Here is a 12,494-nt window from a genome sequence, read left to right as displayed (position 1 = left end):
AAAGGCAGCTCCATCTTGAAGACGAAGCCATAAAGGCAGCTCCATCTTGAAGACGAAGCCATAACGAACTTAGACAAGTCTAGATTTATAAAATAAATAAATAAAAACTACTTTCGAAATATAGTTTGAATCATGTATCAAATGATTACAAGGGGTAAACATTACTTATTACCTACTTAAACTACTCTAACTTGTTTTGTAACCATAATCTCTAATCAGTATGTTCTTTGTTCATCTCTAATCTTGAGATCATCATGACGCCAGTGATCACTATCAGACTCTTCACTCATCTTAACATCTCTCGCTATCATCACAAATATTCTCAATGTCTTGTTCCTTACAAAGTAGCCGAGAGAACCATTCTATTACCGGCACACATAATTCACATCCTGGTTGATACCTGGTTGATGGGGTTCTGGGAGTTCTTCTACTCCCCAAGCCCGGCCCGAGGCCAGGCTCGACTCGTGAGAGTTTGGTCCAGAAGGCTGTTGCTTGGAGCGGCCCGCAGGCCCACATACCCACCACAGCCCGGTTGGTCCGGCACTCCTTGGAGGAATAAATCTAGTTTCCTCTTGAAAATGAAAATGTCCACGGTTGTTCTGTTGCCAATCCTGGCAACAACTAAGTTTTTATACACAAAATAAATATTGTCCAGGATGGAGCGTCGACGTCTCCTGCTCCTCTGGTGTGGGGTTTGGTCTTCATATATTTATAGACTATCGGAAAAGTAATTCGGTGACTTCTATTCACTTATTTCCTATTTAGCGCTAAAGAAATGAAGGCAGTGTCGTTCACTGCCTTCTCTACCTGCCTATTCAGGTAGAGATCCTTTGGTCGCCTTGCGTTTGTTCTGATCCGCCAGCGATACCTGCAGCTTTCTGCGGTGCAAGGGAGCACAGCGGTCTGCTGAAGCGAGGCTCACTGCTGTCGGCTACAGCAATCTCTTCAGCTGTCCGCCGGAGAGCTCCCAACTGCTGTCTGCTGAAGTGAGGCCTAACGGTGTCTATTTAAATGAGCTCCACAACTGTCTGCTTCACCAAGACTTATATTTGTCTGCTGGACTGAATCCAAATTATGTTTACTGGAGTAAGGTCCACAACTGTCTGCTGAAGCAGAGCTTAGCTGTCCAATTGATCGAGGTATGCAGGTGTGTCTCTAACCACGGCCCACACACCTGTCTCTCTGACCACGGCCCACACCTGTCTCTCACCACGCCCCACACCTGTGTCTCTGACAACGGCCTACACCTGTCTCTCTGACCACGGCCCACACCTGTTTCTGACCACACCCCACACCTGTCTCTCTGACCACGGCCCACACCTGTGTCTCTGACCACGGCCTACACCTGTCTCTCTGACCACGGCCCACACCTGTCTCTGACCACGGCCCACACCTGTCTCTGACCACGCCCCACACCTGTCTCTCTGACCACGGCCCACACCTGTCTCTGACCACGGCCCACACCTGTCTCTGACCACGCCCCACACCTGTGTCTCTGACCACGCCCCACACCTGTGTCTCTGACCACGGCCTACACCTGTCTCTGACCACGCCCCACACCTGTGTCTCTGACCACGCCCCACACCTGTGTCTCTGACCACGGCCTACACCTGTCTCTCTGACCACGGCCCACACCTGTCTCTGACCACGGCCCACACCTGTCTCTGACCACGCCCCACACCTGTGTCTCTGACCACGCCCCACACCTGTGTCTCTGACCACGGCCTACACCTGTCTCTGACCACGCCCCACACCTGTGTCTCTGACCACGCCCCACACCTGTGTCTCTGACCACGGCCTACACCTGTCTCTGACCACGCCCCACACCTGTGTCTCTGACCACGGCCTACACCTGTCTCTCACCACGGCCCACACCTGTCTCTGACCACGGCCCACACCTGCTTGCGTGAGCGGCCACCACAGCTGTTACACCTGCCAGCTTCCCTCCACTCGCCCTCATTCTCTGGCAGTGACCCCAAGTAACTGCGCCATGAGTTCCTGGCCTACAAGGGAGCAGTTCCGTGCCTGTGTGTTACCTGCCAGCAACGTTCTTTCCTTGAGCAGGAAGCACGAATCCTCTTAAATATTTATACAAATAATCAAACTTTGAAGAACAGGAGTTTTTATTTAAGGGGCTGTAACATAATTTCCATTTTCATATACAAATAATGCAAAATCTAAATGGATTATATTTTTTCCATTACGTTCAATGGCATCATGGGTCCAAAAGTGTGTTAATAAAGACAAAGTTAGCCACCAAAACACGAATTGAACACCACTACCACCACAACAGCCAGAGTGGTCCACAAGGGTAATGTTCATCTCTGCCGTTGGGAACCTGGTCAATACTCTCAAGCACCCCCCCCCCCTGCCACTTACCCCTTAGATGATGGTCAATGCTCTCAAGCACCCCCCCTGCCACTTACCCCTTAGATGATGGTCAATGCTCTCAAGCACCCCCCCCCCTGCCACTTACCCCTTAGATGATGGTCAATACTCTCAAGCACCTCCCCCCCCCTGCCACTTACCCCTTAGATGATGGTCAATGCTCTCAAGCACCTCCCCCCCCCTGCCACTTACCCCTTAGATGATGGTCAATGCTCTCAAGCACCTCCCCCCCTGCCACTTACCCCTTAGATGATGGTCAATGCTCTCAAGTTCCCCCCCCCTCCGGCCACTTACCCCTTAGATGATGGTCAATACTCTCAAGCACCCCCCACCCCTGCCACTTACCCCTTAGATGTTGGTCAATGCTCTCAAGTTCCCCCCCCCCTCCGGCCACTTACCCCTTAGATGATGGTCATTGCTCTCAAGCACCCCCCCCCCCCTGCCACTTACCCCTTAGATGATGGTCAATGCTCTCAAGTCCCCCCCCCCCTCCGGCCACTTACCCCTTAGATGATGGTCATTGCTCTCAAGTCACCCCCCTTTTGCCACTTACCTCTTAGACTGCCATAGAAGAACATTGAACATGGCGCTGGGTTCACACAACAGTTTCATCACCCCCATGAACACACAGAGGCACATGATGAACATTTTGTTCATCTGGGGCTGGAACAACAGCTGTTGTATAAGCTGAACCAGCAACAGAAGAAGCATCAACAATAGATCACATACGATCATAAAGCGACGTTCTTTGTAGGAGGAAATGTTGGCCCCACGAAGTTAATAACATTAGGGGCCCGGGGCACGTCAGTAACCGCCAGGGGGGCCCCGGGGCACGTCAGTAACCACCAGGGGGGTCCCGGGGCACGTCAGTAACCACCAGGGGGGCCCCGGGGCACGTCAGTAACCACCAGGGGGGCCCCGGGGCACGTCAGTAACCACGAGGGGGCCCGGGGCACGTCAGTAACCACCAGGGGGGCCCCGGGGCACGTCAGTAACCACCAGGGGGGCCCCGGGGCACGTCAGTAACCACCAGGGGGGCCCCGGGGCACGTCAGTAACCACCGGGGGGCCCCGGAGCACGTCAGTAACCACCAGGGGGGCCCCGGGGCACGTAGTTACCATCAGGGGCCCCGGGGCACGTCAGTAACCACCAGGGGGGCCCCGGGGCACGTCAGTAACCACCAGGGGGGCCCCGGGGCACGTCAGTAACCACGAGGGGGCCCCGGGACACGTCAGTAACCACCAGGGGGCCCCGGGGCACGTCAGTAACCACCAGGGGGGCCCCGGGGCACGTCAATAACCACCAGGGGGCCCCGGGGCACGTCAGTAACCACGAGGGGGCCCCGGGGCACGTCAGTAACCACCAGGGGGGCCCCGGGGCACGTCAGTAACCACCAGGGGGGCCCCGGGGCACGTCAGTAACCACCAGGGGGGCCCCGGGGCACGTCAGTAACCACCGGGGGGCCCCGGAGCACGTCAGTAACCACCAGGGGGGCCCCGGGGCACGTAGTTACCACCAGGGGCCCCGGGGCACGTCAGTAACCACCAGGGGGGCCCCGGGGCACGTCAGTAGCCACCAGGGGGCCCCGGGACACGTCAGTAACCACGAGGGGGCCCCGGGACACGTCAGTAACCACCAGGGGGCCCCGGGGCACGTCAGTAACCACCAGGGGGGCCCCGGGGCACGTCAATAACCACCAGGGGGCCCCGGGGCACGTCAGTAACCACGAGGGGGCCCCGGGGCACGTCAGTAACCACCAGGGGGGCCCCGGGGCACGTCAGTAACCACCAGGGGGGCCCCGGGGCACGTCAGTAACCACCAGGGGGGGCCCCGGGGCACGTCAGTAACCACCAGGGGGCCCCGGGGCACGTCAGTAACCACCAGGGGGGCCCCGGGGCACGTCAGTAACCACCAGGGGGCCCCGGGGCACGTAGTTACCACCAGGGGGCCCCGGGGCACGTCAGTAACCACCATATGCCCCGGGGCACGTCAGTTACCACCAGGGGGGCCCTTGGAGCCGTGTAGACCAGGTTTAGTGCTGTGGGAGAAAGTCAAAATCCAGTTCAGAAATCTCATGTCCATGTTCAGTGTCAACATTTGGAGGGAAAAATGGCTTGTTGACTCACTCACCGGCAGATGGCGTCCGCCGCCCCGCTTTACAATGGCTTGAAGGACCAGTTACATGAAAATGGCAGGTTATTTTCTGGAAAATTATTTCTCCTCAAAAAACAATCATGCGTCATAATATTGACATATCTGTTTGGTTAAAAGAAAGTTAATAAGAATTTGAAAGCAATAAAAATTTTGAGAGCGTCGGGCATTGGAATGTTTAGGTTGTGTGTGGTAAGTATATATAGGGAATGTTTAGGTTGTGTGTGGTAAGTATATACAGGGAATGTTTAGGTTGTGTGTGGTAAGTATATACAGGGAATGTTTAGGTTGTGTGTGGTAAGTATATACAGGGAATGTTTAGGTTGTGTTTGGTAAGTATATACAGGGAATGTTTAGGTTGTGTTTGGTAAGTATATACAGGGAATGTTTAGGTTGTGTTTGGTAAGTATATATAGGGAATGTTTAGGTTGTGTGTGGTAAGTATATACAGGGAATGTTTAGGTTGTGTGTGGTAAGTATATACAGGGAATGTTTAGGTTGTGTGTGGTAAGTATATACAGTGCAGTGTTTAGGTTGTGTTGGTAAGTATAAACAGTGCAATGTTTAGGTTGTGTTGGTAATGTGGGAACCGACCTGTGAGATTTATATTTATTTAATTTATATGAATTTATATTTACGTTAATTTATATACTTCGATAGCAATTTGTATAATGATAAGTGGACTGTATTTCTGCAATAATCTCTTAATCTCACAAATCGATCCTCTACACATTAGGGGGGGTTTATATTTATATATATGCAGCCAATCAAACTACAGTAACTACATACATTGAAAAGGTTCCTTATCTTATAGTACAGCAGGTTAGTCCACCAGGTATAACTAGGGTGTAGACACCAAATTATCCTCTTTGAGGTAGCTTCCATATCACCCAGTAACTGGTGCACAAATCTTCCTTCCTCGTCTTGACCTGTCAAAAGTGCGCTAGCTGTGAAGCCAGAATCCTATATATGACAAGTATTTCAGAGAAACTGTACATGGAACATTGAAGACCTGGCTTAATTACCTTTAGTTTGAGGCTTCCACGTGATCTAACCGGGTCACCCTATATCCTGACATTAATGGCCATAAATGAATGATAAACGGGTTTCGGATAGACTTAACTTGAATTGTAGACATCGTGTTGGAGATGGTACCTTTGGTTTCCATAACACTACGTCCAAGTAAAATTAACAGGAGCCGTATTTGCTCCCGTGTGCCTCTGGTCTCGTATAAACAATGGCTGTTTAACACTCCATACTATTGACGTTACTGGCCGACATTGTTCAGAATGATAGGAGCCGAATTTGCTCCACACGTCTCGGAGGTGACACAACAATGGCTCCCCTTCCTCCTCACTCTGACGCCTGGCTTACATTGTCCACATTTCAGAAAGTGATAGAAGGGTCACATTTACTCTACTTTAATATTGATAATTAAGTTAATTTATATAAGATGTTTTTATGATGGTAAAGTCCAAAGACTAATGTATTTAAGAATAATTCCCAGCAGAATAGCTGGTCAATTTATAATGGTATGTGGTGATGATATCCCGTTTTCTTTAGACGGTAATTCCACTACAAGTTACGTTTTCTATGGGTAACTTGTTTATACAACACAGCTCTTATCTGTCTGTATGATATTAAATGGTGTCGGATTTTCCGACATAATTCCCCAGGGGGCTGCTCACGGGTCGAAGTCCTAATTAGAACAGACGGACACCGATACTCCTCCATCGAATTATTACATTAATTTGATGTTAGTAGTTAGTAATCACACATTTGTGTGTCTGTTCGTACAGGACGGATGTCCCGTACTAGAGTTGCAGGGGTTAGAAGTCTAATGCGATTTCATTTCCCTGTCAACTCTTGAAAGGCTAATATTCAAGCCTTATTACATATTATTTAACCCAGAAGACTGGATGTGATCAAGTACTACAGTCAAGTATGATTCAGGGACTGCAGTGAGATCAGTGACATTAGATATAACTTGAAGTTTCTTCAGGTAACTGGTCACTGATATATAAACACTGAGGCCCATGGAATACATCTTGATTAAATAATAAATGTATCAAATCAGTCATCAGATTTATTGGGGTTTAATTTAGTTAATTGATTCAGAAGATTGAATAGCTCATCATTAAAGTAAAGTATGGTTCTGAGACTGCAGTGGGTTCAGTGACATTGGTCGCAGTGACTTGTAGCTGTTTAAGCTACTGTTCACTGATTTGCCACTGAGGCCTCATGAACTCATCTCCAGCTTTAAATGATGATACTAACATCAACCTCTGTTAGTATAGTCAGCTGTAATCTCCTTAGTATAATGCTACTGGAGAAATATAATCAGCTGACAAATTTAGATTTCTATTGGTATTGTTTATCTGCAGGCATAGGTCTCCTCAGGCTTGATACTGGACCTGAGAGTAATTTACCTCCTGCAGAGTTTAACATGGTTATACCCTGATATTTAGTAGGGCTACCGATGAATCGATGACAATAGTCTGTCCCTACAAGGAGACCGAAGTCAGTGAGGTGATCAGACTTAATATTATCTGCCAATATTATTCCTCTATTTCTCAGGAATTTGGCTGTTGCTCTCAGACCTTGAACTTGTAGGTCTACTGGTATTTTGTCCACCACAATGGCTTGTACTCGACAGACGTACCTGCCTAAGCGTACTGATGGTTGTACCACCTGGTAGACTTGAGGTCCTGCATCTGTTACAAACCCTGAGATGTTGAATGACATCTGGGCTACAGGCCTTAATTGTAATTCATCTGCCAACCTTTTAGTGATGTATGTTCTCTGGGATCCTTGGTCAAACAACCCACGGGTATGGACCTTGGCCCTCTTATTCAGGATGGTAATTTGGGCAGTAGGCAAAGTCGTATTACCTTTAGACTTTGCCGATTGGACACTCTTTGTTGGTTGCACCTTGCAGTACTGTACTGTGGTGGGTATGCTATCTTCCACCTTGGGGTTTGGAGACGTTGTTTTGGTGTCTCTGCATAATGCTGCATGGTGTTGACCTTTGTTACACCTATTACAGGTGTGTAATTGGGTATCACAGTCCTTGATGTTATGTTTCCTGAGGCACCTCGTGCAATGTTGCAAATCTTTGAGTCGCTCAACACGGGCGTCACTATCAGGAAAATTAGGGCAGTGGTACATTGAATGTTTCTCATTGCAGAACAAACATGTTCCATAGCTTCCAGTACCCTTTGGTGTCACGTTCTTGGATGACACAGTAACTATAGGCTTGGAGGGTCCCACTGCATATACGCCCACACTGCCACTGTTCCACTTTGGTGTTAAATTATATTGTCTAGATTGATTTGGAGTACCTTTGGTACTCTGTGGTTTACTATTATTAGTTTCTGAGGGTTTACTTGGTGGTTTTAATTTGTCATGTGTTCGTAATTGATGAACTACTGACTTTAAACCTTCAGATATTTCATTCATGGATAAGATGCTTTTATTGTAATGAGCACTCATTTGTCTCAATATGTCCCTAGGTATTTTCTCCTGGACAATTATTTTCAAGACCCACTCAGCCCCGTTTGCATCTGCTGTCAGGCTGAGGGCATTGATCAATGATTCTACCTCCAGCTTGAAGACTTGGAGTGAATCAGCTGAAGCCTCCGGTGGGGGTAAATGCAACAGCTCATGAACTAAATGTGATGTTCTTACTTCTGGATCAGCATAATTATCCTTGAGGAGTTGTACTGCCAGATCATAGCCATCATTAGTTAATCTCAGATGGGATACTACTGTTTTAGCCTCACCTGATAATTGGCCTTGCAAATAAGAGAATTTACTACTCTTTGGTAAAGATTGTTTTGAGTCTACAAGGTCAACGAATTTGTTCCAAAATTCATCCCAATCTTCCTCATCTTTTCCTGAGAAAGTGGGTAAATTAATTGGAGGGAGTCGAGCTTCTGCTTGACTCGTATTAGATGCAACTGTTGTTGTTGTTGCTGCCTTGTTCTGGGCAATTAATTTGACATAAGGCTGTAATGTGGCTTGAGTCTGATCTTCATAATTCGCAAGATCAACCATAATGTCGTCTATTTCTGTTTCTGATAAATTGGTGTTGGCAAGTGCAGCCACATATGTTGCTATTTGGCATTTGATTTGCTCAAATTTACCTGCAGCTGCTTGATAATAGCTTTCCATGTCAGCATAATCAACTTGAGATTGTTGTGACAAATCTTCACATTTCTTGATCTGTCTTGTTAAGTGGCCTTTAAGACCTGCAAGGGTTCTTTTCATTCTCCCTGCATTATCCATACTGGCTAGTTGGTGAAGCCTTGTGGGACTTGTACTTGGGCTGCTCATAATACTGAACAAGCTCTAATGGTAGCCTAGGGTAAATTCTGAACTCACTAGGCAATAATCCTACCTCTACTAGAGGTTAGCACTTAAAATTAATACACATTATATATACACAATCATACACACTAATGATTTGAGTGATAAACCAGTGTCACTGGAAGTACCTTTAGGTTAGCTCTTCTATATCACCCTAGGATGGAATAGACACTAATTAATCACTCAAAGGTGTAATGATCATAAGTAAATTATTATATATACACAACTCAACTCGAGTTGATAAAAATTACACCCAAAATAGGGTCTGGACCATTCATTAATGGTGTTAGGTTGTTCAATATAGTACAACTGACTATGGTAATAATGGGACTAGGATGAACGATAATAGTTCAACTAGTCATATCCTACCCTGTTGTGGGTTGGCAATTAGTAAATATTATACTGTGATCACTAGTGCAATTTATATTAAATAATTCTCTATTTGGAGAAATAATATACACAATTATTGATAATAGCCTCTTAATTAGCCTCTATGAAACTTCTAATATTATCTAGAAGTATTAAATATTATTAGTGACCTCGCGAAATAAACTCCACAAAATTCGTAGATAATCTCTCGCGAAATGTAACACCACGAAATCCGTGAACAATCTCGCGAAGACACAGTCACTAATTTGGCTGGCTTCTATATTAGCGCTGTCATTTCACGAAATAACACGCCACCAAATATCTGTGGGTGTGCATGAAACCGCTGACGAAGCTGAACTGGGCTGAGGGAGGCTCCTGAGCTCCCTCGAGGCTAGGCTGCCGTCTTGACTGCTGGCCTTTGTTTAAATAACACTGCACTAGTATATTTAATGAATCCACTGGTTAACTGGTTCATCCGGTACTAAGATGACCAAATGTGGGTTCAAAGGATCAAATAATCCGTCATCCGGTTCGAAGATGACCAAATAATGTGGGAACCGACCTGTGAGATTTATATTTATTTAATTTATATGAATTTATATTTACGTTAATTTATATACTTCGATAGCAATTTGTATAATGATAAGTGGACTGTATTTCTGCAATAATCTCTTAATCTCACAAATCGATCCTCTACACATTAGGGGGGGTTTATATTTATATATATGCAGCCAATCAAACTACAGTAACTACATACATTGAAAAGGTTCCTTATCTTATAGTACAGCAGGTTAGTCCACCAGGTATAACTAGGGTGTAGACACCAAATTATCCTCTTTGAGGTAGCTTCCATATCACCCAGTAACTGGTGCACAAATCTTCCTTCCTCGTCTTGACCTGTCAAAAGTGCGCTAGCTGTGAAGCCAGAATCCTATATATGACAAGTATTTCAGAGAAACTGTACATGGAACATTGAAGACCTGGCTTAATTACCTTTAGTTTGAGGCTTCCACGTGATCTAACCGGGTCACCCTATATCCTGACATTAATGGCCATAAATGAATGATAAACGGGTTTCGGATAGACTTAACTTGAATTGTAGACATCGTGTTGGAGATGGTACCTTTGGTTTCCATAACACTACGTCCAAGTAAAATTAACAGGAGCCGTATTTGCTCCCGTGTGCCTCTGGTCTCGTATAAACAATGGCTGTTTAACACTCCATACTATTGACGTTACTGGCCGACATTGTTCAGAATGATAGGAGCCGAATTTGCTCCACACGTCTCGGAGGTGACACAACAATGGCTCCCCTTCCTCCTCACTCTGACGCCTGGCTTACATTGTCCACATTTCAGAAAGTGATAGAAGGGTCACATTTACTCTACTTTAATATTGATAATTAAGTTAATTTATATAAGATGTTTTTATGATGGTAAAGTCCAAAGACTAATGTATTTAAGAATAATTCCCAGCAGAATAGCTGGTCAATTTATAATGGTATGTGGTGATGATATCCCGTTTTCTTTAGACGGTAATTCCACTACAAGTTACGTTTTCTATGGGTAACTTGTTTATACAACACAGCTCTTATCTGTCTGTATGATATTAAATGGTGTCGGATTTTCCGACAGGTAAGTATATACAGTGCAATGTTTAGGTTGTGTTGGTAAGTATAAACAGTGCAATGTTTAGGTTGTGTTGGAAAGTATATACAGTGCAATGTTTAGGTTGTGTTGGTAAGTATATACAGTGCAATGTTTAGATTGTGTTGGTAAGTATATACAGTGCAATGTTTAGGTTGTGTTGGTAAGTATATACAGTGCAATGTTTAGGTTGTGTTGGTAAGTATATACAGTGCAATGTTTAGGTTGTGTTGGTAAGTATATACAGTGCAATGTTTAGGTTGTGTTGGTAAGTATATACAGTGCAATGTTTAGGTTGTGTTGGTAAGTATATACAGTGCAATGTTTAGGTTGTGTTGGTAAGTATAAACAGTGCAATGTTTAGGTTGTGTTGGTAAGTATATACAGTGGAATGTTTAGGTTGTGTTGGAAAGTATATACAGTGCAATGTTTAGGTTGTGTTGGTAAGTATAAACAGTGCAATGTTTAGGTTGTGTTGGTAAGTATATACAGTGGAATGTTTAGGTTGTGTTGGAAAGTATATACAGTGAATGTCAACAACCACCACAAGTTTCAGGGCGTGTGAGTGACAACTTCATTAGCCTTAACAAAACTGGCATGTTAAGAGAGGGGAAAAAACCTGGTTTAAGAACCTCACTCCGCCAGCTGCTCTCAGTAGCCCCGTGTTCTCCCAGACTGTTACTGACGGGTCCGCTGGTGTGAGTGATGAGTCCCAGTGAGTAATGGACTCATCCCAGGTAGTGAGTGATGTGAGCCGGGGGGAAATATGTGCTTACCCAGGGACGGGAACTATTAGGAGAAATCTCCATGACTATATAGCACTGGGAAGGGGTCAGGATAAGGATTTGGGATGACGGGGGGGGGGTAGGAATGGCGCCCAACCACTTGGAGAGTGGGGGATTGAACGCCGACCTGCATGAAACGAGACCGTCGTTCTCGGTCTCGGTTAGGAGGTCCTGGTCGTCCCAGTCCTGATATGACGATTATTTCAGAGTTGCTGGTCAGGATATCTCTGGTATAGTCCTGCTGGTCAGGATATCTCTGGTATAGTCCTGCTGGTCAGGATATCTCTGGTATAGTCCTGCTGGTCAGGATATCTCTGGTATAGTCCAGCTGGTCAGGATATCTCTGGTATAGTCCTGCTGGTCAGGATATCTCTGGTATAGTCCAGCTGGTCAGGATATCTCTGGTATAGTCCAGCTGGTCAGGATATCTCTGGAATAGTCCTGCTGGTCAGGATATCTCTGGTATAGTCCAGCTGGTCAGGATATATCTGTTATAGTCCTGCTGGTCAGGATATCTCTGGTATAGTCCTGCTGGTCAGGATATATCTGTTATAGTCCTGCTGGACAGGATATCTCTGGTATAGTCCTGCTGGTCAGGATATATCTGTTATAGTCCTGCTGGTCAGGATATCTCTGTTATAGTCCTGCTGGTCAGGATATCTCTGGTATAGTCCTGCTGGTCAGGATATCTCTGGTATAGTCTAGCTGGTCAGGATATCTCTGGTATTGTCTTGCTGGTCAGGATATCTCTGTTATAGTCCTGCTGGTCAGGATATCTCTGGTATAA

Source organism: Procambarus clarkii, chromosome 15, assembly GCF_040958095.1.
Source record: "Procambarus clarkii isolate CNS0578487 chromosome 15, FALCON_Pclarkii_2.0, whole genome shotgun sequence".
Classification (NCBI taxonomy): Eukaryota; Metazoa; Arthropoda; class Malacostraca; order Decapoda; family Cambaridae; genus Procambarus; species Procambarus clarkii.
Note: the sequence above shows the minus strand (reverse complement) of the source record.